Below are 24,400 nucleotides of genomic sequence, written 5' to 3'. Positions count from 1 at the left end.
GGTCATTTCCCACAACAGTACTGACCTGTGACCATTTATGGACTGCTGCTTCCAACAAAACAGAAAACTAGTCATAGTAAATCTAAAGCTGTGGGTGGGAATTCTGCATCAATCTCATGCTTCTGCAGAAATATTTCCCAAATTGACAAAGTGGCCAATACTGTGATCAAATTCGCTAACTTGGCGTGATTAGCACCATGCTCAGTCAGAAAAAGTATGCCTTCTGACTGGAGCATAGGAGGGAGGCCAGTTGCAGGGGGGAGTTTTCTTCCCTTGAAAGAAAATGCCTAACTCATTCACAAATACAACCCTTATCCTCACCCCAACATTGGTTATGTCCGCAGCAGTACTGACCCGTGACTATGTATGCACAGCTGCTTCCAACAAAACAGCAATCTTGTGTTAGTAACTCTAAAGCTGTGAGTGCCAATTCTGCATCAATCTCATCCTTCTGCAGAAATATTTCCCAAAATGACAAAGTGGCCAATACGGGGATTAAACCCGTAACCTTGGCGTTATTAGCACCACGCTCTAACCAACTGAGCTAACCGGCCAGCTGAGAGTCTTTTTCCCTTGGAAAAAAAATGCCTAACTCATTCACACATAAAACCCTTATCCTCACAACAACCTAAAGAAAAACTACATGTGATCTGAAGGAAATTCACGAATATGACAATTATCTTCAAACTGACTTGTAGCCTGCATCACATTTAAGTAGAACTGGGACAAAGAAGGTTAAATGCATCTCATTGGTCATTTCCCACAGCAGTACTGACCTGTGACCATTTATGGACTGCTGCTTCCAACAAAACAGGAAATTAGTCATAGTAAATCTAAAGCTGTGGGTGGGAATTCTGCATCAATCTCATGCTTCTGCAGAAATATTTCCTAAATTGACAAAGTGGCCAATACTGGGATCAAATTCGCTAACTTGGCGTGATTAGCACCATGCTCAGTCAGAAAAAGTATGCCTTCTGACTGGAGCATAGGAGGGAGGCCAGTTGCAGGGGGGAGTTTTCTTCCCTTGAAAGAAAATGCCTAACTCATTCACAAATACAACCCTTATCCTCACAACAACATTAGTTATGTCCGCAGCAGTACTGACCCGTGACTATGTATGCACAGCTGCTTCCAACAAAACAGCAATCTTGTGTTAGTAACTCTAAAGCTGTGAGTGCCAATTCTGCATCAATCTCATCCTTCTGCAGAAATATTTCCCAAAATGACAAAGTGGCCAATACGGGGATCAAACCCGTAACCTTGGCGTTATTAGCACCACGCTCTAACCAACTGAGCTAACCGGCCAGCTGAGAGTCCTGTTTCTGACTGGAGCATAAGAGGGAGGCCAGTTGCAGGGGGATTTTTTCTTCCCTTGGAAAAAATGCCTAACTCATTCACACATAAAACCCTTATCCTCACAACAACCTAAAGAAAAACTACATGTGATCTGAAGGAAATTCACGAATATGACAATTATCTTCAAACTGACTTGTAGCCTGCATCACATTTAAGTAGAACTGGGACAAAGAAGGTTAAATGCATCTCATTGGTCATTAGTAACTCTAAAGCTGTGAGTGCCAATTCTGCATCAATCTCATGCTTCTGCAGAAATATTTCCCAAAATGACAAAGTGGCCAATACGGGGATCAAACCCGTAACCTTGGCGTTATTAGCACCACGCTCTAACCAACTGAGCTAACCGGCCAGCTGAGAGTCCTGTTTCTGACTGGAGCATAAGAGGGAGGCCAGTTGCAGGGGGATTTTTTCTTCCCTTGGAAAAAAATGCCTAACTCATTCACACATAAAACCCTTATCCTCACAACAACCTAAAGAAAAACTACATGTGATCTGAAGGAAATTCATGAATATGACAATTATCTTCAAACTGACTTGTAGCCTGCATCACATTTAAGTAGAACTGGGACAAAGAAGGTTAAATGCATCTCATTGGTCATTTCCCACAGCAGTACTGACCTGTGACCATTTATGGACTGCTGCTTCCAACAAAACAGCAAACTAGTCATAGTAAATCTAAAGCTGTGGGTGGGAATTCTGCATCAATCTCATGCTTCTGCAGAAATATTTCCCAAATTGACAAAGTGGCCAATACTGGGATCAAATCCGCTAACTTGGCGTGATTAGCACCATGCTCAGTCAGAAAAAGTATGCCTTCTGACTGGAGCATAGGAGGGAGGCCAGTTGCAGGGGGGAGTTTTCTTTCCTTGAAAGAAAATGCCTAACTCATTCACAAATACAACCCTTATCCTCACAACAACATTGGTTATGTCCGCAGCAGTACTGACCCGTGACTATCTATGCACAGCTGCTTCCAACAAAACAGCAATCTTGTGTTAGTAACTCTAAAGCTGTGAGTGCCAATTCTGCATCAATCTCATCCTTCTGCAGAAATATTTCCCAAAATGACAAAGTGGCCAATACGGGGATCGAACCCGTGACCTTAGCGTTATCAGCACCACGCTCTTACCAACTGAGCTAACCGGCCAGCTGAGAGGCATATTTCTGACTGGACCATAAGAGGGAGGCCAGTTGCAGGGGGATTTTTTCTTCCCTTGGAAAAAAAATGCCTAACTCATTCACACATAAAACCCTTATCCTCACAACAACCTAAAGAAAAACTACATGTGATCTGAAGGAAATTCATGAATATGACAATTATCTTCAAACTGACTTGTAGCCTGCATCACATTTAAGTAGAACTGGGACAAAGAAGGTTAAATGTATCTCATTGGTCATTTCCCACAGCAGTACTGACCTGTGACCATTTATGGACTGCTGCTTCCAACAAAACAGCAAACTAGTCATAGTAAATCTAAAGCTGTGGGTGGGAATTCTGCATCAATCTCATGCTTCTGCAGAAATATTTCCCAAATTGACAAAGTGGCCAATACTGGGATCAAATTCGCTAACTTGGCGTGATTAGCACCATGCTCAGTCAGAAAAAGTATGCCTTCTGACTGGAGCATAGGAGGGAGGCCCGTTGCAGGGGGGAGTTTTCTTTCCTTGAAAGAAAATGCCTAACTCATTCACAAATACAACCCTTATCCTCACAACAACATTGGTTATGTCCGCAGCAGTACTGACCCGTGACTATCTTTGCACAGCTGTTTACAACAAAACAGCAATCTTGTGTTAGTTACTCTAAAGCTGTGAGTGCCAATTCTGCATCAATCTCATCCTTCTGCAGAAATATTTCCCAAAATGACAAAGTGGCCAATACGGGGATCGAACCCGTGACCTTGGCGTTATTAGCACCACGCTCTAACCAACTGAGCTAACCGGCCAGCTGAGAGGCATATTTCTGACTGGACCATAAGAGGGAGGCCAGTTGCAGGGGGATTTTTTCTTCCCTTGGAAAAAAAATGCCTAACTCATTCACACATAAAACCCTTATCCTCACAACAACCTAAAGAAAAACTACATGTGATCTGAAGGAAATTCATAAATATGACAATTATCTTCAAACTGACTTGTAGCCTGCATCACATTTAAGTAGAACTGGGACAAAGAAGGTTAAATGTATCTCATTGGTCATTTCGCACAGCAGTACTGACCTGTGACCATTTATGGACTGCTGCTTCCAACAAAACAGCAAACTAGTCATAGTAAATCTAAAGCTGTGGGTGGGAATTCTGCATCAATCTCATGCTTCTGCAGAAATATTTCCCAAATTGACAAAGTGGCCAATACTGGGATCAAATTCGCTAACTTGGCGTGATTAGCACCATGGTCAGTCAGAAAAAGTATGCCTTCTGACTGGAGCATAGGAGGGAGGCCAGTTGCAGGGGGGAGCTTTCTTCCCTTGAAAGAAAATGCCTAACTCATTCACAAATACAACCCTTATCCTCACAACAACATTGGTTATGTCCCGCAGCAGTACTGACCCGTGACCATGTATGCACAGCTGCTTCCAACAAAACAGCAAACTTGTGTTAGTAACTCTAAAGCTGTGAGTGCCAATTCTGCATCAATCTCATGCTTCTGCAGAAATATTTCCCAAAATGACAAAGTGGCCAATACGGGGATCGAACCCATGACCTTGGCGTTATTAGCACCACGCTCTAACCAACTGAGCTAACCGGCCAGCTGAAAGTATTTTTCCCTTGGAAAAAAAATGCCTAACTCATTCACACATAAAACCCTTATCCTCACAACAACCTAAAGAAAAACTACATGTGATCTGAAGGAAATTCATGAATATGACAATTATCTTCAAACTGACTTGTAGCCTGCATCACATTTAAGTAGAACTGGGACAAAGAAGGTTAAATGCATCTCATTGGTCATTTCCCACAGCAGTACTGACCTGTGACCATTTATGGACTGCTGCTTCCAACAAAACAGCAAACTAGTCATAGTAAATCTAAAGCTGTGGGTGGGAATTCTGCATCAATCTCATGCTTCTGCAGAAATATTTCCCAAATTGACAAAGTGGCCAATACTGGGATCAAATTCGCTAACTTGGCGTGATTAGCACCATGCTCAGTCAGAAAAAGTATGCCTTCTGACTGGAGCATAGGAGGGAGGTCAGTTGCAGGGGGGAGTTTTCTTCCCTTGAAAGAAAATGCCTAACTCATTCACAAATACAACCCTTATCCTCACAACAACATTGGTTATGTCCCGCAGCAGTACTGACCCGTGACTATGTATGCACAGCTGCTTCCAACAAAACAGCAATCTTGTGTTAGTAACTCTAAAGCTGTGAGTGCCAATTCTGCATCAATCTCATCCTTCTGCAGAAATATTTCCCAAAATGACAAAGTGGCCAATACGGGGATCAAACCCGTAACCTTGGCGTTATTAGCACCACGCTCTAACCAACTGAGCTAACCGGCCAGCTGAGAGTCCTGTTTCTGACTGGAGCATAAGAGGGAGGCCAGTTGCAGGGGGATTTTTTCTTCCCTTGGAAAAAATGCCTAACTCATTCACACATAAAACCCTTATCCTCACAACAACCTAAAGAAAAACTACATGTGATCTGAAGGAAATTCACGAATATGACAATTATCTTCAAACTGACTTGTAGCCTGCATCACATTTAAGTAGAACTGGGACAAAGAAGGTTAAATGCATCTCATTGGTCATTAGTAACTCTAAAGCTGTGAGTGCCAATTCTGCATCAATCTCATGCTTCTGCAGAAATATTTCCCAAAATGACAAAGTGGCCAATACGGGGATCAAACCCGTAACCTTGGCGTTATTAGCACCACGCTCTAACCAACTGAGCTAACCGGCCAGCTGAGAGTCCTGTTTCTGACTGGAGCATAAGAGGGAGGCCAGTTGCAGGGGGATTTTTTCTTCCCTTGGAAAAAAATGCCTAACTCATTCACACATAAAACCCTTATCCTCACAACAACCTAAAGAAAAACTACATGTGATCTGAAGGAAATTCATGAATATGACAATTATCTTCAAACTGACTTGTAGCCTGCATCACATTTAAGTAGAACTGGGACAAAGAAGGTTAAATGCATCTCATTGGTCATTTCCCACAGCAGTACTGACCTGTGACCATTTATGGACTGCTGCTTCCAACAAAACAGCAAACTAGTCATAGTAAATCTAAAGCTGTGGGTGGGAATTCTGCATCAATCTCATGCTTCTGCAGAAATATTTCCCAAATTGACAAAGTGGCCAATACTGGGATCAAATCCGCTAACTTGGCGTGATTAGCACCATGCTCAGTCAGAAAAAGTATGCCTTCTGACTGGAGCATAGGAGGGAGGCCAGTTGCAGGGGGGAGTTTTCTTTCCTTGAAAGAAAATGCCTAACTCATTCACAAATACAACCCTTATCCTCACAACAACATTGGTTATGTCCGCAGCAGTACTGACCCGTGACTATCTATGCACAGCTGCTTCCAACAAAACAGCAATCTTGTGTTAGTAACTCTAAAGCTGTGAGTGCCAATTCTGCATCAATCTCATCCTTCTGCAGAAATATTTCCCAAAATGACAAAGTGGCCAATACGGGGATCGAACCCGTGACCTTAGCGTTATCAGCACCACGCTCTAACCAACTGAGCTAACCGGCCAGCTGAGAGGCATATTTCTGACTGGACCATAAGAGGGAGGCCAGTTGCAGGGGGATTTTTTCTTCCCTTGGAAAAAAAATGCCTAACTCATTCACACATAAAACCCTTATCCTCACAACAATCTAAAGAAAAACTACATGTGATCTGAAGGAAATTCATGAATATGACAATTATCTTCAAACTGACTTGTAGCCTGCATCACATTTAAGTAGAACTGGGAAAAAGAAGGTTAAATGCATCTCATTGGTCATTTCCCACAACAGTACTGACCTGTGACCATTTATGGACTGCTGCTTCCAACAAAACAGGAAACTAGTCATAGTAAATCTAAAGCTGTGGATGGGAATTCTGCATCAATCTCATGCTTCTGCAGAAATATTTCCCAAATTGACAAAGTGGCCAATACTGTGATCAAATTCGCTAACTTGGCGTGATTAGCACCATGCTCAGTCAGAAAAAGTATGCCTTCTGACTGGAGCATAGGAGGGAGGCCAGTTGCAGGGGGGAGTTTTCTTCCCTTGAAAGAAAATGCCTAACTCATTCACAAATACAACCCTTATCCTCACCCCAACATTGGTTATGTCCCGCAGCAGTACTGACCCGTGACCATGTATGCACAGCTGCTTCCAACAAAACAGCAATCTTGTGTTAGTAACTCTAAAGCTGTGAGTGCCAATTCTGCATCAATCTCATCCTTCTGCAGAAATATTTCCCAAAATGACAAAGTGGCCAATACGGGGATCAAACCCGTAACCTTGGCGTTATTAGCACCACGCTCTAACCAACTGAGCTAACCGGCCAGCTGAGAGTCTTTTTCCCTTGGAAAAAAAATGCCTAACTCATTCACACATAAAACCCTTATCCTCACAACAACCTAAAGAAAAACTACATGTGATCTGAAGGAAATTCACGAATATGACAATTATCTTCAAACTGACTTGTAGCCTGCATCACATTTAAGTAGAACTGGGACAAAGAAGGTTAAATGCATCTCATTGGTCATTTCCCACAGCAGTACTGACCTGTGACCATTTATGGACTGCTGCTTCCAACAAAACAGCAAACTAGTCATAGTAAATCTAAAGCTGTGGGTGGGAATTCTGCATCAATCTCATGCTTCTGCAGAAATATTTCCCAAATTGACAAAGTGGCCAATACTGGGATCAAATTCGCTAACTTGGCGTGATTAGCACCATGCTCAGTCAGAAAAAGTATGCCTTCTGACTGGAGCATAGGAGGGAGGTCAGTTGCAGGGGGGAGTTTTCTTCCCTTGAAAGAAAATGCCTAACTCATTCACAAATACAACCCTTATCCTCACAACAACATTGGTTATGTCCCGCAGCAGTACTGACCCGTGACCATGTATGCACAGCTGCTTCCAACAAAACAGCAAACTTGTGTTAGTAACTCTAAAGCTGTGAGTGCCAATTCTGCATCAATCTCATGCTTCTGCAGAAATATTTCCCAAAATGACAAAGTGGCCAATACGGGGATCGAACCCATGACCTTGGCGTTATTAGCACCACACTCTAACCAACTGAGCTAACCAGCCAGCTGAAAGTCTTTTTCCCTTGGAAAAAAAATGCCTAACTCATTCACACATAAAACCCTTATCCTCACAACAACCTAAAGAAAAACTACATGTGATCTGAAGGAAATTCATGAATATGACAATTATCTTCAAACTGACTTGTAGCCTGCATCACATTTAAGTAGAACTGGGAAAAAGAAGGTTAAATGCATCTCATTGGTCATTTCCCACAACAGTACTGACCTGTGACCATTTATGGACTGCTGCTTCCAACAAAACAGAAAACTAGTCATAGTAAATCTAAAGCTGTGGGTGGGAATTCTGCATCAATCTCATGCTTCTGCAGAAATATTTCCTAAATTGACAAAGTGGCCAATACTGGGATCAAATTCGCTAACTTGGCGTGATTAGCACCATGCTCAGTCAGAAAAAGTATGCCTTCTGACTGGAGCATAGGAGGGAGGCCAGTTGCAGGGGGGAGTTTTTCTTCCCTTGGAAAAAAAATGCCTAACTCATTCACACATAAAACCCTTATCCTCACAACAACCTAAAGAAAAACTACATGTGATCTGAAGGAAATTCACGAATATGACAATTATCTTCAAACTGACTTGTAGCCTGCATCACATTTAGGTAGAACTGGGACAAAGAAGGTTAAATGCATCTCATTGGTCATGAGTAACTCTAAAGCTGTGAGTGCCAATTCTGCATCAATCTCATGCTTCTGCAGAAATATTTCCCAAAATGACAAAGTGGCCAATACGGGGATCAAACCCATAACCTTGGCGTTATTAGCACCACGCTCTAACCAACTGAGCTAACCAGCGAGCTGAGAGTCCTGTTTCTGACTGGAGCATAAGAGGGAGGCCAGTTGCAGGGGGATTTTTTCTTCCCTTGGAAAAAAATGCCTAACTCATTCACACATAAAACCCTTATCCTCACAACAACCTAAAGAAAAACTACATGTGATCTGAAGGAAATTCATGAATATGACAATTATCTTCAAACTGACTTGTAGCCTGCATCATATTTAAGTAGAACTGGGACAAAGAAGGTTAAATGCATCTCATTGGTCATTTCCCACAGCAGTACTGACCTGTGACCATTTATGGACTGCTGCTTCCAACAAAACAGGAAACTAGTCATAGTAAATCTAAAGCTGTTGGTGGGAATTCTGCATCAATCTCATGCTTCTGTAGAAATATTTCCCAAATTGACAAAGTGGCCAATACTGGGATCAAATTCGCTAACTTGGCGTGATTAGCACCATGCTCAGTGAGAAAAAGTATGCCTTCTGACTGGAGCATAGGAGGGAGGCCAGTTGCAGGGGGGAGTTTTTCTTCCCTTGGAAAAAAAATGCCTAACTCATTCACACATAAAACCCTTATCCTCACAACAACCTAAAGAAAAACTACATGTGATCTGAAGGAAATTCACGAATATGACAATTATCTTCAAACTGACTTGTAGCCTGCATCACATTTAAGTAGAACTGGGACAAAGAAGGTTAAATGCATCTCATTGGTCATTAGTATCTCTAAAGCTGTAACTCTAAAGCTGTGAGTGCAAATTCTGCATCAATCTCATGCTTCTGCAGAAATATTTCCCAAAATGACAAAGTGGCCAATACGGGGATCAAACCCTTAACCTTGGCGTTATTAGCACCACGCTCTAACCAACTGAGCTAACCAGCCAGCTGAGAGTCCTGTTTCTGACTGGAGCATAAGAGGGAGGCCAGTTGCAGGGGGATTTTTTCTTCCCTTGGAAAAAAATGCCTAACTCATTCACACATAAAACCCTTATCCTCACAACAACCTAAAGAAAAACTACATGTGATCTGAAGGAAATTCATGAATATGACAATTATCTTCAAACTGACTTGTAGCCTGCATCACATTTAAGTAGAACTGGGACAAAGAAGGTTAAATGCATCTCATTGGTCATTTCCCACAGCAGTACTGACCTGTGACCATTTATGGACTGCTGCTTCCAACAAAACAGCAAACTAGTCATAGTAAATCTAAAGCTGTGGGTGGGAATTCTGCATCAATCTCATGCTTCTGCAGAAATATTTCCCAAATTGACAAAGTGCCCAATACTGGGATCAAATTCGCTAACTTGGCGTGATTAGCACCATGCTCAGTCAGAAAAAGTATGCCTTCTGACTGGAGCATAGGAGGGAGGCCAGTTGCAGGGGGGAGTTTTCTTAACTTGAAAGAAAATGCCTAACTCATTCACAAATACAACCCTTATCCTCACAACAACATTGGTTATGTCCGCAGCAGTACTGACCCGTGACTATGTAAGCACAGCTGCTTCCAACAAAACAGCAATCTTGTGTTAGTAACTCTAAAGCTGTGAATGCCAATTCTGCATCAATCTCATCCTTCTGCAGAAATATTTCCCAAAATGACAAAGTGGCCAATACAGGGATCAAACCCGTGACCTTGGCGTTATTAGCACCACGCTCTAACCAACTGAGCTAACCGGCCAGCTGACAGTCTTTTTCCCTTGGAAAAAAATGCCTAACTCATTCACACATAAAACCCTTATCCTCACAACAACCTAAAGAAAAACTACATGTGATCTGAAGGAAATTCATGAATATGACAATTATCTTCAAACTGACTTGTAGCCTGCATCACATTTAAGTAGAACTGGGACAAAGAAGGTTAAATGCATCTCATTGGTCATTTCCCACAGCAGTACTGACCTGTGACCATTTATGGACTGCTGCTTCCAACAAAACAGCAAACTTGTCATAGTAAATCTAAAGCTGTGGGTGGGAATTCTGCATCAATCTCATGCTTCTGCAGAAATATCTCCCAAATTGACAAAGTGGCCAATACTGGGGTCAAATTCGCTAACTTGGCGTGATTAGCACCATGCTCAGTCAGAAAAAGTATGCCTTCTGACTGGAGCATAGGAGGGAGGCCAGTTGCAGGGGGGAGTTTTCTTCCCTTGAAAGAAAATGCCTAACTCATTCACAAATACAACCCTTATCCTCACAACAACATTGGTTATGTCCGCAGTAGTACTGAACCGTGACTATGTATGCACAGCTGCTTCCAACAAAACAGCAATCTTGTGTCAGTAACTCTAAAGCTGTGAGTGCCAATTCTGCATCAATCTCATCCTTCTGCAGAAATATTTCCCAAAATGACAAAGTGGCCAATACAGGGATCGAACCCGTGACCTTGGCGTTATTAGCACCACGCTCTAACCAACCGAGCTAACCGGCCAGCTGAGAGGCATATTTCTAACTGGAGCATAAGAGGGAGGCCAGTTGCAGGGGGATTTTTTCTTCCCTTGGAAAAAAAATGCCTAACTCATTCACACATAAAACCCTTATCCTCACAACAACCTAAAGAAAAACTACATGTGATCTGAAGGAAATTCACGAATATGACAATTATCTTCAAACTGACTTGTAGCCTGCATCACATTTAAGTAGAACTGGGACAAAGAAGGTTAAATGCATCTCATTGGTCATTTCCCACAGCAGTACTGACCTGTGACCATTTATGGACTGCTGCTTCCAACAAAACAGGAAACTAGTCATAGTAAATCTAAAGCTGTGGGTGGGAATTCTGCATCATTCTCATCCTTCTGCAGAAATATTTCCCAAATTGACAAAGTGGCCAATACTGGGATCAAATTCGCTAACTTGGCGTGATTAGCACCATGCTCAGTCAGAAAAAGTATGCCTTCTGACTGGAGCATAGGAGGGAGGCCAGTTGCAGGGGGGAGCTTTCTTCCCTTGAAAGAAAATGCCTAACTCATTCACAAATACAACCCTTATCCTCACAACAACATTGGTTATGTCCCGCGGCAGTACTGACCCGTGACCATGTATGCACAGCTGCTTCCAACAAAACAGCAATCTTGTGTTAGTAACTCTAAAGCTGTGAGTGCCAATTCTGCATCAATCTCATGCTTCTGCAGAAATATTTCCCAAAATGACAAAGTGGCCAATACGGGGATCTGGCGTTATTAGCACCACGCTCTAACCAGCTGAGCTAACCGACCAGCTGAGTGTCCTGTTTCTGACTGGAGCATAAGAGGGAGGCCAGTTGCAGGGGGATTTTTTCTTTCCTTGGAAAAAAAATGCCTAAGTCATTCACACATAAAACCCTTATCCTCACAACAACCTAAAGAAAAACTACATGTGATCTGAAGGAAATTCATGAATATGACAATTATCTTCAAACTGACTTGTAGCCTGCATCACATTTAAGTAAAACTGGGACAAAGAAGGTTAAATGCATCTCATTGGTCATTTCCCACAGCAGTACTGACCTGTGACCATTTATGGACTGCTGCTTCCAACAAAACAGCAAACTAGTCATAGTAAATCTAAAGCTGTGGGTGGGAATTCTGCATCAATCTCATGCTTCTGCAGAAATATTTCCCAAATTGACAAAGTGGCCAATACTGGGATCAAATCCGCTAACTTGGCGTGATTAGCACCATGCTCAGTCAGAAAAAGTATGCCTTCTGACTGGAGCATAGGAGGGAGGCCAGTTGCAGGGGGGAGTTTTCTTTCCTTGAAAGAAAATGCCTAACTCATTCACAAATACAACCCTTATCCTCACAACAACATTGGTTATGTCCGCAGCAGTACTGACCCGTGACTATCTATGCACAGCTGCTTCCAACAAAACAGCAATCTTGTGTTAGTAACTCTAAAGCTGTGAGTGCCAATTCTGCATCAATCTCATCCTTCTGCAGAAATATTTCCCAAAATGACAAAGTGGCCAATACGGGGATCGAACCCGTGACCTTAGCGTTATCAGCACCACGCTCTAACCAACTGAGCTAACCGGCCAGCTGAGAGGCATATTTCTGACTGGACCATAAGAGGGAGGCCAGTTGCAGGGGGATTTTTTCTTCCCTTGGAAAAAAAATGCCTAACTCATTCACACATAAAACCCTTATCCTCACAACAACCTAAAGAAAAACTACATGTGATCTGAAGGAAATTCATGAATATGACAATTATCTTCAAACTGACTTGTAGCCTGCATCACATTTAAGTAGAACTGGGACAAAGAAGGTTAAATGTATCTCATTGGTCATTTCCCACAGCAGTACTGACCTGTGACCATTTATGGACTGCTGCTTCCAACAAAACAGCAAACTAGTCATAGTAATTCTAAAGCTGTGGGTGGGAATTCTGCATCAATCTCATGCTTCTGCAGAAATATTTCCCAAATTGACAAAGTGGCCAATACTGGGATCAAATTCGCTAACTTGGCGTGATTAGCACCATGCTCAGTCAGAAAAAGTATGCCTTCTGACTGGAGCATAGGAGGGAGGCCAGTTGCAGGGGGGAGTTTTCTTTCCTTGAAAGAAAATGCCTAACTCATTCACAAATACAACCCTTATCCTCACAACAACATTGGTTATGTCCGCAGCAGTACTGACCCGTGACTATCTTTGCACAGCTGTTTACAACAAAACAGCAATCTTGTGTTAGTTACTCTAAAGCTGTGAGTGCCAATTCTGCATCAATCTCATCCTTCTGCAGAAATATTTCCCAAAATGACAAAGTGGCCAATACGGGGATCGAACCCGTGACCTTGGCGTTATTAGCACCACGCTCTAACCAACTGAGCTAACCGGCCAGCTGAGAGGCATATTTCTGACTGGACCATAAGAGGGAGGCCAGTTGCAGGGGGATTTTTTCTTCCCTTGGAAAAAAAATGCCTAACTCATTCACACATAAAATCCTTATCCTCACAACAACCTAAAGAAAAACTACATGTGATCTGAAGGAAATTCATAAATATGACAATTATCTTCAAACTGACTTGTAGCCTGCATCACATTTAAGTAGAACTGGGACAAAGAAGGTTAAATGTATCTCATTGGTCATTTCGCACAGCAGTACTGACCTGTGACCATTTATGGACTGCTGCTTCCAACAAAACAGCAAACTAGTCATAGTAAATCTAAAGCTGTGGGTGGGAATTCTGCATCAATCTCATGCTTCTGCAGAAATATTTCCCAAATTGACAAAGTGGCCAATACTGGGATCAAATTCGCTAACTTGGCGTGATTAGCACCATGCTCAGTCAGAAAAAGTATGCCTTCTGACTGGAGCATAGGAGGGAGGCCAGTTGCAGGGGGGAGCTTTCTTCCCTTGAAAGAAAATGCCTAACTCATTCACAAATACAACCCTTATCCTCACAACAACATTGGTTATGTCCCGCAGCAGTACTGACCCGTGACCATGTATGCACAGCTGCTTCCAACAAAACAGCAAACTTGTGTTAGTAACTCTAAAGCTGTGAGTGCCAATTCTGCATCAATCTCATGCTTCTGCAGAAATATTTCCCAAAATGACAAAGTGGCCAATACGGGGATCGAACCCATGACCTTGGCGTTATTAGCACCACGCTCTAACCAACTGAGCTAACCGGCCAGCTGAAAGTATTTTTCCCTTGGAAAAAAAATGCCTAACTCATTCACACATAAAACCCTTATCCTCACAACAACCTAAAGAAAAACTACATGTGATCTGAAGGAAATTCATGAATATGACAATTATCTTCAAACTGACTTGTAGCCTGCATCACATTTAAGTAGAACTGGGACAAAGAAGGTTAAATGCATCTCATTGGTCATTTCCCACAGCAGTACTGACCTGTGACCATTTATGGACTGCTGCTTCCAACAAAACAGCAAACTAGTCATAGTAAATCTAAAGCTGTGGGTGGGAATTCTGCATCAATCTCATGCTTCTGCAGAAATATTTCCCAAATTGACAAAGTGGCCAATACTGGGATCAAATTCGCTAACTTGGCGTGATTAGCACCATGCTCAGTCAGAAAAAGTATGCCTTCTGACTGGAGCATAGGAGGGAGGTCAGTTGCAGGGGGGAGTTTTCTTCCCTTGAAAGAAAATGCCTAACTCATTCACAAATACAACCCTTATCCTCACAACAACATTGGTTATGTCCCGCAGCAGTACTGACCCGTGACCATGTATGCACAGCTGCTTCCAACAAAACAGCAAACTTGTGTTAGTAACTCTAAAGCTGTGAGTGCCAATTCTGCATCAATCTCATGCTTCTGCAGAAATATTTCCCAAAATGACAAAGTGGCCAATACGGGGATCAAACCCGTAACCTTGGCGTTATTAGCACCACGCTCTAACCAACTGAGCTAACCGGCCAGCTGAGAGTCTTTTTCCCTTGGAAAAAAAATGCCTAACTCATTCACACATAAAACCCTTATCCTCACAACAACCTAAAGAAAAACTACATGTGATCTGAAGGAAATTCACGAATATGACAATTATCTTCAAACTGACTTGTAGCCTGCATCACATTTAAGTAGAACTGGGACAAAGAAGGTTAAATGCATCTCATTGGTCATTTCCCACAGCAGTACTGACCTGTGACCATTTATGGACTGCTGCTTCCAACAAAACAGGAAATTAGTCATAGTAAATCTAAAGCTGTGGGTGGGAATTCTGCATCAATCTCATGCTTCTGCAGAAATATTTCCTAAATTGACAAAGTGGCCAATACTGGGATCAAATTCGCTAACTTGGCGTGATTAGCACCATGCTCAGTCAGAAAAAGTATGCCTTCTGACTGGAGCATAGGAGGGAGGCCAGTTGCAGGGGGGAGTTTTCTTCCCTTGAAAGAAAATGCCTAACTCATTCACAAATACAACCCTTATCCTCACAACAACATTAGTTATGTCCGCAGCAGTACTGACCCGTGACTATGTATGCACAGCTGCTTCCAACAAAACAGCAATCTTGTGTTAGTAACTCTAAAGCTGTGAGTGCCAATTCTGCATCAATCTCATCCTTCTGCAGAAATATTTCCCAAAATGACAAAGTAGCCAATACGGGGATCAAACCCGTAACCTTGGCGTTATTAGCACCACGCTCTAACCAACTGAGCTAACCGGCCAGCTGAGAGTCCTGTTTCTGACTGGAGCATAAGAGGGAGGCCAGTTGCAGGGGGATTTTTTCTTCCCTTGGAAAAAATGCCTAACTCATTCACACATAAAACCCTTATCCTCACAACAACCTAAAGAAAAACTACATGTGATCTGAAGGAAATTCACGAATATGACAATTATCTTCAAACTGACTTGTAGCCTGCATCACATTTAAGTAGAACTGGGACAAAGAAGGTTAAATGCATCTCATTGGTCATTAGTAACTCTAAAGCTGTGAGTGCCAATTCTGCATCAATCTCATGCTTCTGCAGAAATATTTCCCAAAATGACAAAGTGGCCAATACGGGGATCAAACCCGTAACCTTGGCGTTATTAGCACCACGCTCTAACCAACTGAGCTAACCGGCCAGCTGAGAGTCCTGTTTCTGACTGGAGCATAAGAGGGAGGCCAGTTGCAGGGGGATTTTTTCTTCCCTTGGAAAAAAATGCCTAACTCATTCACACATAAAACCCTTATCCTCACAACAACCTAAAGAAAAACTACATGTGATCTGAAGGAAATTCATGAATATGACAATTATCTTCAAACTGACTTGTAGCCTGCATCACATTTAAGTAGAACTGGGACAAAGAAGGTTAAATGCATCTCATTGGTCATTTCCCACAACAGTACTGACCTGTGACCATTTATGGACTGCTGCTTCCAACAAAACAGCAAACTAGTCATAGTAAATCTAAAGCTGTGGATGGGAATTCTGCATCAATCTCATGTTTCTGCAGAAATATTTCCCAAATTGACAAAGTGGCCAATACTGGGATCAAATTTGCTAACTTGGCGTGATTAGCACCATGCTCAGTCAGAAAAAGTATGCCTTCTGACTGGAGCATAGGAGGGAGGCCAGTTGCAGGGGGGAGTTTTCTTCCCTTGAAAGAAAATGCCTAACTCATTCACAAATACAACCCTTATCCTCACCGCAACATTGGTTATGTCCGCAGCAGTACTGACCCGTGACTATGTATGCACAGCTGCTTCCAACAAAACAGCAATCTTGTGTTAGTAACTCTAAAGCTGTGAGTGCCAATTCTGCATCAATCTCATGCTTCTGCAGAAATATTTCCCAAAATGACAAAGTGGCCAATACAGGGATCAAACCCGTAACCTTGGCATTATTAGCACCACGCTCTAACCAACTGAGCTAACCGGCCAGCTGAGAGCCCTGTTTCTGACTGGAGCATAAGAGGGAGGCCAGTTGCAGGGGGATTTTTTCTTCCCTTGGAAAAAAATGCCTAACTCATTCACACATAAAACCCTTATCCTCACAACAACCTAAAGAAAAACCACATGTGATCTGAAGGAAATTCATGAATATGACAATTATCTTCAAACTGACTTGTAGCCTGCATCACATTTAAGTAGAACTGGGACAAAGAAGGTTAAATGCATCTCATTGGAAGTCCCGCAGCAGTACTGACCCGTGACCATTTATGGACTGCTGCTTGAAACAAAACAGCAAACTAGTCATAGTAAATCTAAAGCTGTGGGTGGGAATTCTGCATCAATCTCATGCTTCTGCAGAAATATTTCCCAAATTGACAAAGTGGCCAATACTGGGATCAAATTCGCTAACTTGGCGTGATTAGCACCATGCTCAGTCAGAAAAAGTATGCCTTCTGACTGGTGCATAGGAGGGAGGCCAGTTGCAGGGGGATTTTTTCTAACCTTGGAAAAAAAATGCCTAACTCATTCACACATACAACCCTTATCCTCACAACAACCTAAAGAAAAACTACATGTGATCTGAAGGAAATTCATGAATATTACAATTATCTTCAAACTGACTTGTGGCCTGCATCACATTTAAGTAGAACTGGGACAAAGAAGGTTAAATGCATCTCATTGGAAGTGCCGCAGCAGTACTGATACGTGACCATTTATGGACTGCTGCTTGAAACAAAACAGCAAACTAGTCATAGTAAATCTAAAGCTGTGGGTGGGAATTCTGCATCAATCTCATGCTTCTGCAGAAATATTTCCCAAATTGACAAAGTGGCCAATGCTGGGATCAAATTCGCTAACTTGGCGTGATTAGCACCATGCTCAGTCAGAAAAAGTATGCCTTCTGACTGGAGCATAGGAGGGAGGCCAGTTGCAGGGGGTAGTTTTCTTCACTTGAAAGAAAATGCCTAACTCATTCACAAATACAACCCTTATCCTCACAACAACATTGGTTATGTCCCGCAGCAGTACTGACCCGTGACCATGTATGCACAGCTGCTACCAACAAAACAGCAATCTTGTGTTAGTAACTCTAAAGCTGTGAGTGCCAATTCTGCATCAATCTCATGCTTCTGCAGAAATATTTCCCAAAATGACAAAGTGGCCAATACGGGGATCGAACCCATGACCTTGGCGTTATTAGCACCACGCTCTAACCAACTGAGCTAACCGGCCAGCTGAGAGCCTTTTTCCCTTGGAAAAAAAATGCCTAACTCATTCACACATAAAACCCTGTCACAGAAAAACTACATGTGATCTGAAGGAAATTCATGAATATGACAATTATCTTCAAACTGACTTGTAGCCTGCATCACATTTAAGTAGTATTGCGACAAAGAAGGTTAAATGCATCTCATTGGTCATTTCCCACAGCAGTACTGACCTGTGACCATTTATGGACTGCTGCTTCCAACAAAACAGCAAACTTGTCATAGTAAATCTAAAGCTGTGGGTGGGAATTCTGCATCAATCTAATGCTTCTGCAGACATTTTTCCCAAATTGACAAAGTGGCCAATACTGGGATCAAATTCGCTAACTTGGTGTGATTAGCACCATGCTCAGTCAGAAAAAGTATGCTTCTGACAGGAGCATAGGAGGGAGGCCAGTTGCAGGGGGGAGTTTTCTTTCCTTGAAAGAAAATGCCTAACTCATTCACAAATACAACCCTTATCCTCACAACAACATTGGTTATGTCCGCAGCAGTACTGACCCGTGACTATCTATGCACAGCTGCTTCCAACAAAACAGCAATCTTGTGTTAGTAACTCTAAAGCTGTGAGTGCCAATTCTGCATCAATCTCATCCTTCTGCAGAAATATTTCCCAAAATGACAAAGTGGCCAATACGGGGATCGAACCCGTGACCTTGGCGTTATTAGCACCACGCTCTAACCAACTGAGCTAACCGGCCAGCTGAGAGGCATATTTCTGACTGGACCATAAGAGGGAGGCCAGTTGCAGGGGGATTTTTTCTTCCCTTGGAAAAAAAATGCCTAACTCATTCACACATAAAACCCTTATCCTCACAACAACCTAAAGAAAAACTACATGTGATCTGAAGGAAATTCATAAATATGACAATTATCTTCAAACTGACTTGTAGCCTGCATCACATTTAAGTAGAACTGGGACAAAGAAGGTTAAATGTATCTCATTGGTCATTTCGCACAGCAGTACTGACCTGTGACCATTTATGGACTGCTGCTTCCAACAAAACAGCAAACTAGTCATAGTAAATCTAAAGCTGTGGGTGGGAATTCTGCATCAATCTCATGCTTTTGCAGAAATATTTCCCAAATTGACAAAGTGGCCAATACTGGGATCAAATTCGCTAACCTGGCGTGATTAGCACCATGCTCAGTCAGAAAAAGTATGCCTTCTGACTGGAGCATAGGAGGGAGGCCAGTTGCAGGGGGGAGCTTTCTTCCCTTGAAAGAAAATGCCTAACTCATTCACAAATACAACCCTTATCCTCACAACAACATTGGTTATGTCCCGCAGCAGTACTGACCCGTGACCATGTATGCACAGCTGCTTCCAACAAAACAGCAAACTTGTGTTAGTAACTCTAAAGCTGTGAGTGCCAATTCTGCATCAATCTCATGCTTCTGCAGAAATATTTCCCAAAATGACAAAGTGGCCAATACGGGGATCGAACCCATGACCTTGGCGTTATTAGCACCACGCTCTAACCAACTGAGCTAACCGGCCAGCTGAAAGTATTTTTCCCTTGGAAAAAAAATGCCTAACTCATTCACACAGAAAACCCTTATCCTCACAACAACCTAAAGAAAAACTACATGTGATCTGAAGGAAATTCATGAATATGACAATTATCTTCAAACTGACTTGTAGCCTGCATCACATTTAAGTAGAACTGGGACAAAGAAGGTTAAATGCATCTCATTGGTCATTTCCCACAGCAGTACTGACCTGTGACCATTTATGGACTGCTGCTTCCAACAAAACAGCAAACTAGTCATAGTAAATCTAAAGCTGTGGGTGGGAATTCTGCATCAATCTCATGCTTCTGCAGAAATATTTCCCAAATTGACAAAGTGGCCAATACTGGGATCAAATTCGCTAACTTGGCGTGATTAGCACCATGCTCAGTCAGAAAAAGTATGCCTTCTGACTGGAGCATAGGAGGGAGGTCAGTTGCAGGGGGGAGTTTTCTTCCCTTGAAAGAAAATGCCTAACTCATTCACAAATACAACCCTTATCCTCACAATAACATTGGTTATGTCCCGCAGCAGTACTGACCCGTGACCATGTATGCACAGCTGCTTCCAACAAAACAGCAAACTTGTGGTAGTAACTCTAAAGCTGTGAGTGCCAATTCTGCATCAATCTCATGCTTCTGCAGAAATATTTCCCAAAATGACAAAGTGGCCAATACGGGGATCGAACCCATGACCTTGGACTTATTAGCACCACACTCTAACCAACTGAGCTAACCAGCCAGCTGAAAGTCTTTTTCCCTTGGAAAAAAAATGCCTAACTCATTCACACATAAAACCCTTATCCTCACAACAACCTAAAGAAAAACTACATGTGATCTGAAGGAAATTCATGAATATGACAATTATCTTCAAACTGACTTGTAGCCTGCATCACATTTAAGTAGAACTGGGAAAAAGAAGGTTAAATGCATCTCATTGGTCATTTCCCACAACAGTACTGACCTGTGACCATTAATGGACTGCTGCTTCCAACAAAACAGAAAACTAGTCATAGTAAATCTAAAGCTGTGGGTGGGAATTCTGCATCAATCTCATGCTTCTGCAGAAATATTTCCCAAATTGACAAAGTGGCCAATACTGGGATCAAATTCGCTAACTTGGCGTGATTAGCACCATGCTCAGTCAGAAAAAGTATGCCTTCTGACTGGAGCATAGGAGGGAGGCCAGTTGCAGGGGGGAGTTTTCTTCCCTTGAAAGAAAATGCCTAACTCATTCACAAATACAACCCTTATCCTCACCCCAACATTGGTTATGTCCTCAGTAGTACTGACCCGTGACTATGTATGCACAGCTGCTTCCAACAAAACAGCAATCTTGTGTTAGTAACTCTAAAGCTGTGAGTGTCAATTCTGCATCAATCTCATCCTTCTGCAGAAATATTTCCCAAAATGACAAAGTGGCCAATACGGGGATCAAACCCGTAACCTTGGCGTTATTAGCACCACGCTCTAACCAACTGAGCTAACCGGCCAGCTGAGAGTCCTGTTTCTGACTGGAGCATAAGAGGGAGGCCAGTTGCAGGGGGATTTTTTCTTCCCTTGGAAAAAAATGCCTAACTCATTCACACATAAAACCCTTATCCTCACAACAACCTAAAGAAAAACTACATGTGATCTGAAGGAAATTCACGAATATGACAATTATCTTCAAACTGACTTGTAGCCTGCATCACATTTAAGTAGAACTGGGACAAAGAAGGTTAAATGCATCTCATTGGTCATTTCCCACAGCAGTACTGACCTGTGACCATTTATGGACTGCTGCTTCCAACAAAACAGGAAACTAGTCATAGTAAATCTAAAGCTGTGGGTGGGAATTCTGCATCAATCTCATGCTTCTGCAGAAATATTTCCTAAATTGACAAAGTGGCCAATACTGGGATCAAATTCGCTAACTTGGCGTGATTAGCACCATGCTCAGTCAGAAAAAGTATGCCTTCTGACTGGAGCATAGGAGGGAGGCCAGTTGCAGGGGGGAGTTTTCTTCCCTTGAAAGAAAATGCCTAACTCATTCACAAATACAACCCTTATCCTCACAACAACATTAGTTATGTCCGCAGCAGTACTGACCCGTGACTATGTATGCACAGCTGCTTCCAACAAAACAGCAATCTTGTGTTAGTAACTCTAAAGCTGTGAGTGCCAATTCTGCATCAATCTCATCCTTCTGCAGAAATATTTCCCAAAATGACAAAGTAGCCAATACGGGGATCAAACCCGTAACCTTGGCGTTATTAGCACCACGCTCTAACCAACTGAGCTAACCGGCCAGCTGAGAGTCCTGTTTCTGACTGGAGCATAAGAGGGAGGCCAGTTGCAGGGGGATTTTTTCTTCCCTTGGAAAAAATGCCTAACTCATTCACACATAAAACCCTTATCCTCACAACAACCTAAAGAAAAACTACATGTGATCTGAAGGAAATTCACGAATATGACAATTATCTTCAAACTGACTTGTAGCCTGCATCACATTTAAGTAGAACTGGGACAAAGAAGGTTAAATGCATCTCATTGGTCATTAGTAACTCTAAAGCTGTGAGTGCCAATTCTGCATCAATCTCATGCTTCTGCAGAAATATTTCCCAAAATGACAAAGTGGCCAATACGGGGATCAAACCCGTAACCTTGGCGTTATTAGCACCACGCTCTAACCAACTGAGCTAACCGGCCAGCTGAGAGTCCTGTTTCTGACTGGAGCATAAGAGGGAGGCCAGTTGCAGGGGGATTTTTTCTTCCCTTGGAAAAAAATGCCTAACTCATTCACACATAAAACCCTTATCCTCACAACAACCTAAAGAAAAACTACATGTGATCTGAAGGAAATTCATGAATATGACAATTATCTTCAAACTGACTTGTAGCCTGCATCACATTTAAGTAGAACTGGGACAAAGAAGGTTAAATGCATCTCATTGGTCATTTCCCACAACAGTACTGACCTGTGACCATTTATGGACTGCTGCTTCCAACAAAACAGCAAACTAGTCATAGTAAATCTAAAGCTGTGGATGGGAATTCTGCATCAATCTCATGTTTCTGCAGAAATATTTCCCAAATTGACAAAGTGGCCAATACTGGGATCAAATTTGCTAACTTGGCGTGATTAGCACCATGCTCAGTCAGAAAAAGTATGCCTTCTGACTGGAGCATAGGAGGGAGGCCAGTTGCAGGGGGGAGTTTTCTTCCCTTGAAAGAAAATGCCTAACTCATTCACAAATACAACCCTTATCCTCACCGCAACATTGGTTATGTCCGCAGCAGTACTGACCCGTGACTATGTATGCACAGCTGCTTCCAACAAAACAGCAATCTTGTGTTAGTAACTCTAAAGCTGTGAGTGCCAATTCTGCATCAATCTCATGCTTCTGCAGAAATATTTCCCAAAATGACAAAGTGGCCAATACAGGGATCAAACCCGTAACCTTGGCATTATTAGCACCACGCTCTAACCAACTGAGCTAACCGGCCAGCTGAGAGCCCTGTTTCTGACTGGAGCATAAGAGGGAGGCCAGTTGCAGGGGGATTTTTTCTTCCCTTGGAAAAAAATGCCTAACTCATTCACACATAAAACCCTTATCCTCACAACAACCTAAAGAAAAACCACATGTGATCTGAAGGAAATTCATGAATATGACAATTATCTTCAAACTGACTTGTAGCCTGCATCACATTTAAGTAGAACTGGGACAAAGAAGGTTAAATGCATCTCATTGGAAGTCCCGCAGCAGTACTGACCCGTGACCATTTATGGACTGCTGCTTGAAACAAAACAGCAAACTAGTCATAGTAAATCTAAAGCTGTGGGTGGGAATTCTGCATCAATCTCATGCTTCTGCAGAAATATTTCCCAAATTGACAAAGTGGCCAATACTGGGATCAAATTCGCTAACTTGGCGTGATTAGCACCATGCTCAGTCAGAAAAAGTATGCCTTCTGACTGGTGCATAGGAGGGAGGCCAGTTGCAGGGGGATTTTTTCTAACCTTGGAAAAAAAATGCCTAACTCATTCACACATACAACCCTTATCCTCACAACAACCTAAAGAAAAACTACATGTGATCTGAAGGAAATTCATGAATATTACAATTATCTTCAAACTGACTTGTGGCCTGCATCACATTTAAGTAGAACTGGGACAAAGAAGGTTAAATGCATCTCATTGGAAGTGCCGCAGCAGTACTGATACGTGACCATTTATGGACTGCTGCTTGAAACAAAACAGCAAACTAGTCATAGTAAATCTAAAGCTGTGGGTGGGAATTCTGCATCAATCTCATGCTTCTGCAGAAATATTTCCCAAATTGACAAAGTGGCCAATGCTGGGATCAAATTCGCTAACTTGGCGTGATTAGCACCATGCTCAGTCAGAAAAAGTATGCCTTCTGACTGGAGCATAGGAGGGAGGCCAGTTGCAGGGGGTAGTTTTCTTCACTTGAAAGAAAATGCCTAACTCATTCACAAATACAACCCTTATCCTCACAACAACATTGGTTATGTCCCGCAGCAGTACTGACCCGTGACCATGTATGCACAGCTGCTACCAACAAAACAGCAATCTTGTGTTAGTAACTCTAAAGCTGTGAGTGCCAATTCTGCATCAATCTCATGCTTCTGCAGAAATATTTCCCAAAATGACAAAGTGGCCAATACGGGGATCGAACCCATGACCTTGGCGTTATTAGCACCACGCTCTAACCAACTGAGCTAACCGGCCAGCTGAGAGCCTTTTTCCCTTGGAAAAAAAATGCCTAACTCATTCACACATAAAACCCTGTCACAGAAAAACTACATGTGATCTGAAGGAAATTCATGAATATGACAATTATCTTCAAACTGACTTGTAGCCTGCATCACATTTAAGTAGTATTGCGACAAA

The 24,400-nt window shown here is 42.3% G+C and overlaps 25 non-coding genes across 25 annotated transcripts; all 25 read right to left on the bottom strand.

Moving 5' to 3' along the window:
• Positions 1–480: 480 nt before the first annotated feature.
• TRNAI-AAU (transfer RNA isoleucine (anticodon AAU)) lies at positions 481–554 on the bottom strand. The gene has a single exon. It is a non-coding gene; the product is annotated as a tRNA-Ile (tRNA).
• A 677-nt stretch (positions 555–1,231) lies between these two features.
• Positions 1,232–1,305, bottom strand: TRNAI-AAU (transfer RNA isoleucine (anticodon AAU)). Its single transcript has one exon. It is a non-coding gene; the product is annotated as a tRNA-Ile (tRNA).
• Positions 1,306–1,631: 326 nt separating this feature from the next.
• Positions 1,632–1,705, bottom strand: TRNAI-AAU (transfer RNA isoleucine (anticodon AAU)). The gene has a single exon. It is a non-coding gene; the product is annotated as a tRNA-Ile (tRNA).
• Positions 1,706–2,429: 724 nt separating this feature from the next.
• On the bottom strand, positions 2,430–2,503 carry TRNAI-GAU (transfer RNA isoleucine (anticodon GAU)). The gene has a single exon. It is a non-coding gene; the product is annotated as a tRNA-Ile (tRNA).
• A 725-nt stretch (positions 2,504–3,228) lies between these two features.
• TRNAI-AAU (transfer RNA isoleucine (anticodon AAU)) lies at positions 3,229–3,302 on the bottom strand. The gene has a single exon. It is a non-coding gene; the product is annotated as a tRNA-Ile (tRNA).
• A 726-nt stretch (positions 3,303–4,028) lies between these two features.
• Positions 4,029–4,102, bottom strand: TRNAI-AAU (transfer RNA isoleucine (anticodon AAU)). The gene has a single exon. It is a non-coding gene; the product is annotated as a tRNA-Ile (tRNA).
• Positions 4,103–4,780: 678 nt separating this feature from the next.
• TRNAI-AAU (transfer RNA isoleucine (anticodon AAU)) lies at positions 4,781–4,854 on the bottom strand. Its single transcript has one exon. It is a non-coding gene; the product is annotated as a tRNA-Ile (tRNA).
• A 326-nt stretch (positions 4,855–5,180) lies between these two features.
• TRNAI-AAU (transfer RNA isoleucine (anticodon AAU)) lies at positions 5,181–5,254 on the bottom strand. Its single transcript has one exon. It is a non-coding gene; the product is annotated as a tRNA-Ile (tRNA).
• A 724-nt stretch (positions 5,255–5,978) lies between these two features.
• Positions 5,979–6,052, bottom strand: TRNAI-GAU (transfer RNA isoleucine (anticodon GAU)). The gene has a single exon. It is a non-coding gene; the product is annotated as a tRNA-Ile (tRNA).
• Positions 6,053–6,778: 726 nt separating this feature from the next.
• Positions 6,779–6,852, bottom strand: TRNAI-AAU (transfer RNA isoleucine (anticodon AAU)). Its single transcript has one exon. It is a non-coding gene; the product is annotated as a tRNA-Ile (tRNA).
• A 678-nt stretch (positions 6,853–7,530) lies between these two features.
• Positions 7,531–7,604, bottom strand: TRNAI-AAU (transfer RNA isoleucine (anticodon AAU)). Its single transcript has one exon. It is a non-coding gene; the product is annotated as a tRNA-Ile (tRNA).
• Positions 7,605–10,001: 2,397 nt separating this feature from the next.
• Positions 10,002–10,075, bottom strand: TRNAI-AAU (transfer RNA isoleucine (anticodon AAU)). The gene has a single exon. It is a non-coding gene; the product is annotated as a tRNA-Ile (tRNA).
• A 2,262-nt stretch (positions 10,076–12,337) lies between these two features.
• Positions 12,338–12,411, bottom strand: TRNAI-GAU (transfer RNA isoleucine (anticodon GAU)). Its single transcript has one exon. It is a non-coding gene; the product is annotated as a tRNA-Ile (tRNA).
• A 725-nt stretch (positions 12,412–13,136) lies between these two features.
• On the bottom strand, positions 13,137–13,210 carry TRNAI-AAU (transfer RNA isoleucine (anticodon AAU)). Its single transcript has one exon. It is a non-coding gene; the product is annotated as a tRNA-Ile (tRNA).
• A 726-nt stretch (positions 13,211–13,936) lies between these two features.
• TRNAI-AAU (transfer RNA isoleucine (anticodon AAU)) lies at positions 13,937–14,010 on the bottom strand. The gene has a single exon. It is a non-coding gene; the product is annotated as a tRNA-Ile (tRNA).
• Positions 14,011–14,688: 678 nt separating this feature from the next.
• Positions 14,689–14,762, bottom strand: TRNAI-AAU (transfer RNA isoleucine (anticodon AAU)). The gene has a single exon. It is a non-coding gene; the product is annotated as a tRNA-Ile (tRNA).
• A 677-nt stretch (positions 14,763–15,439) lies between these two features.
• TRNAI-AAU (transfer RNA isoleucine (anticodon AAU)) lies at positions 15,440–15,513 on the bottom strand. The gene has a single exon. It is a non-coding gene; the product is annotated as a tRNA-Ile (tRNA).
• Positions 15,514–15,839: 326 nt separating this feature from the next.
• On the bottom strand, positions 15,840–15,913 carry TRNAI-AAU (transfer RNA isoleucine (anticodon AAU)). Its single transcript has one exon. It is a non-coding gene; the product is annotated as a tRNA-Ile (tRNA).
• Positions 15,914–17,883: 1,970 nt separating this feature from the next.
• Positions 17,884–17,957, bottom strand: TRNAI-AAU (transfer RNA isoleucine (anticodon AAU)). The gene has a single exon. It is a non-coding gene; the product is annotated as a tRNA-Ile (tRNA).
• Positions 17,958–18,619: 662 nt separating this feature from the next.
• On the bottom strand, positions 18,620–18,693 carry TRNAI-AAU (transfer RNA isoleucine (anticodon AAU)). The gene has a single exon. It is a non-coding gene; the product is annotated as a tRNA-Ile (tRNA).
• A 726-nt stretch (positions 18,694–19,419) lies between these two features.
• Positions 19,420–19,493, bottom strand: TRNAI-AAU (transfer RNA isoleucine (anticodon AAU)). Its single transcript has one exon. It is a non-coding gene; the product is annotated as a tRNA-Ile (tRNA).
• A 1,429-nt stretch (positions 19,494–20,922) lies between these two features.
• Positions 20,923–20,996, bottom strand: TRNAI-AAU (transfer RNA isoleucine (anticodon AAU)). Its single transcript has one exon. It is a non-coding gene; the product is annotated as a tRNA-Ile (tRNA).
• A 724-nt stretch (positions 20,997–21,720) lies between these two features.
• Positions 21,721–21,794, bottom strand: TRNAI-AAU (transfer RNA isoleucine (anticodon AAU)). Its single transcript has one exon. It is a non-coding gene; the product is annotated as a tRNA-Ile (tRNA).
• A 326-nt stretch (positions 21,795–22,120) lies between these two features.
• On the bottom strand, positions 22,121–22,194 carry TRNAI-AAU (transfer RNA isoleucine (anticodon AAU)). Its single transcript has one exon. It is a non-coding gene; the product is annotated as a tRNA-Ile (tRNA).
• A 1,970-nt stretch (positions 22,195–24,164) lies between these two features.
• Positions 24,165–24,238, bottom strand: TRNAI-AAU (transfer RNA isoleucine (anticodon AAU)). The gene has a single exon. It is a non-coding gene; the product is annotated as a tRNA-Ile (tRNA).
• Positions 24,239–24,400: the final 162 nt, after the last annotated feature.

Source organism: Ambystoma mexicanum, chromosome 1p, assembly GCF_040938575.1.
Source record: "Ambystoma mexicanum isolate Mex_15411 chromosome 1p, UKY_AmexF1_1, whole genome shotgun sequence".
NCBI classification, from domain to species: domain Eukaryota; kingdom Metazoa; phylum Chordata; class Amphibia; order Caudata; family Ambystomatidae; genus Ambystoma; species Ambystoma mexicanum.
Note: the sequence above shows the minus strand (reverse complement) of the source record. Positions and strands in the feature narration are given on the sequence as shown.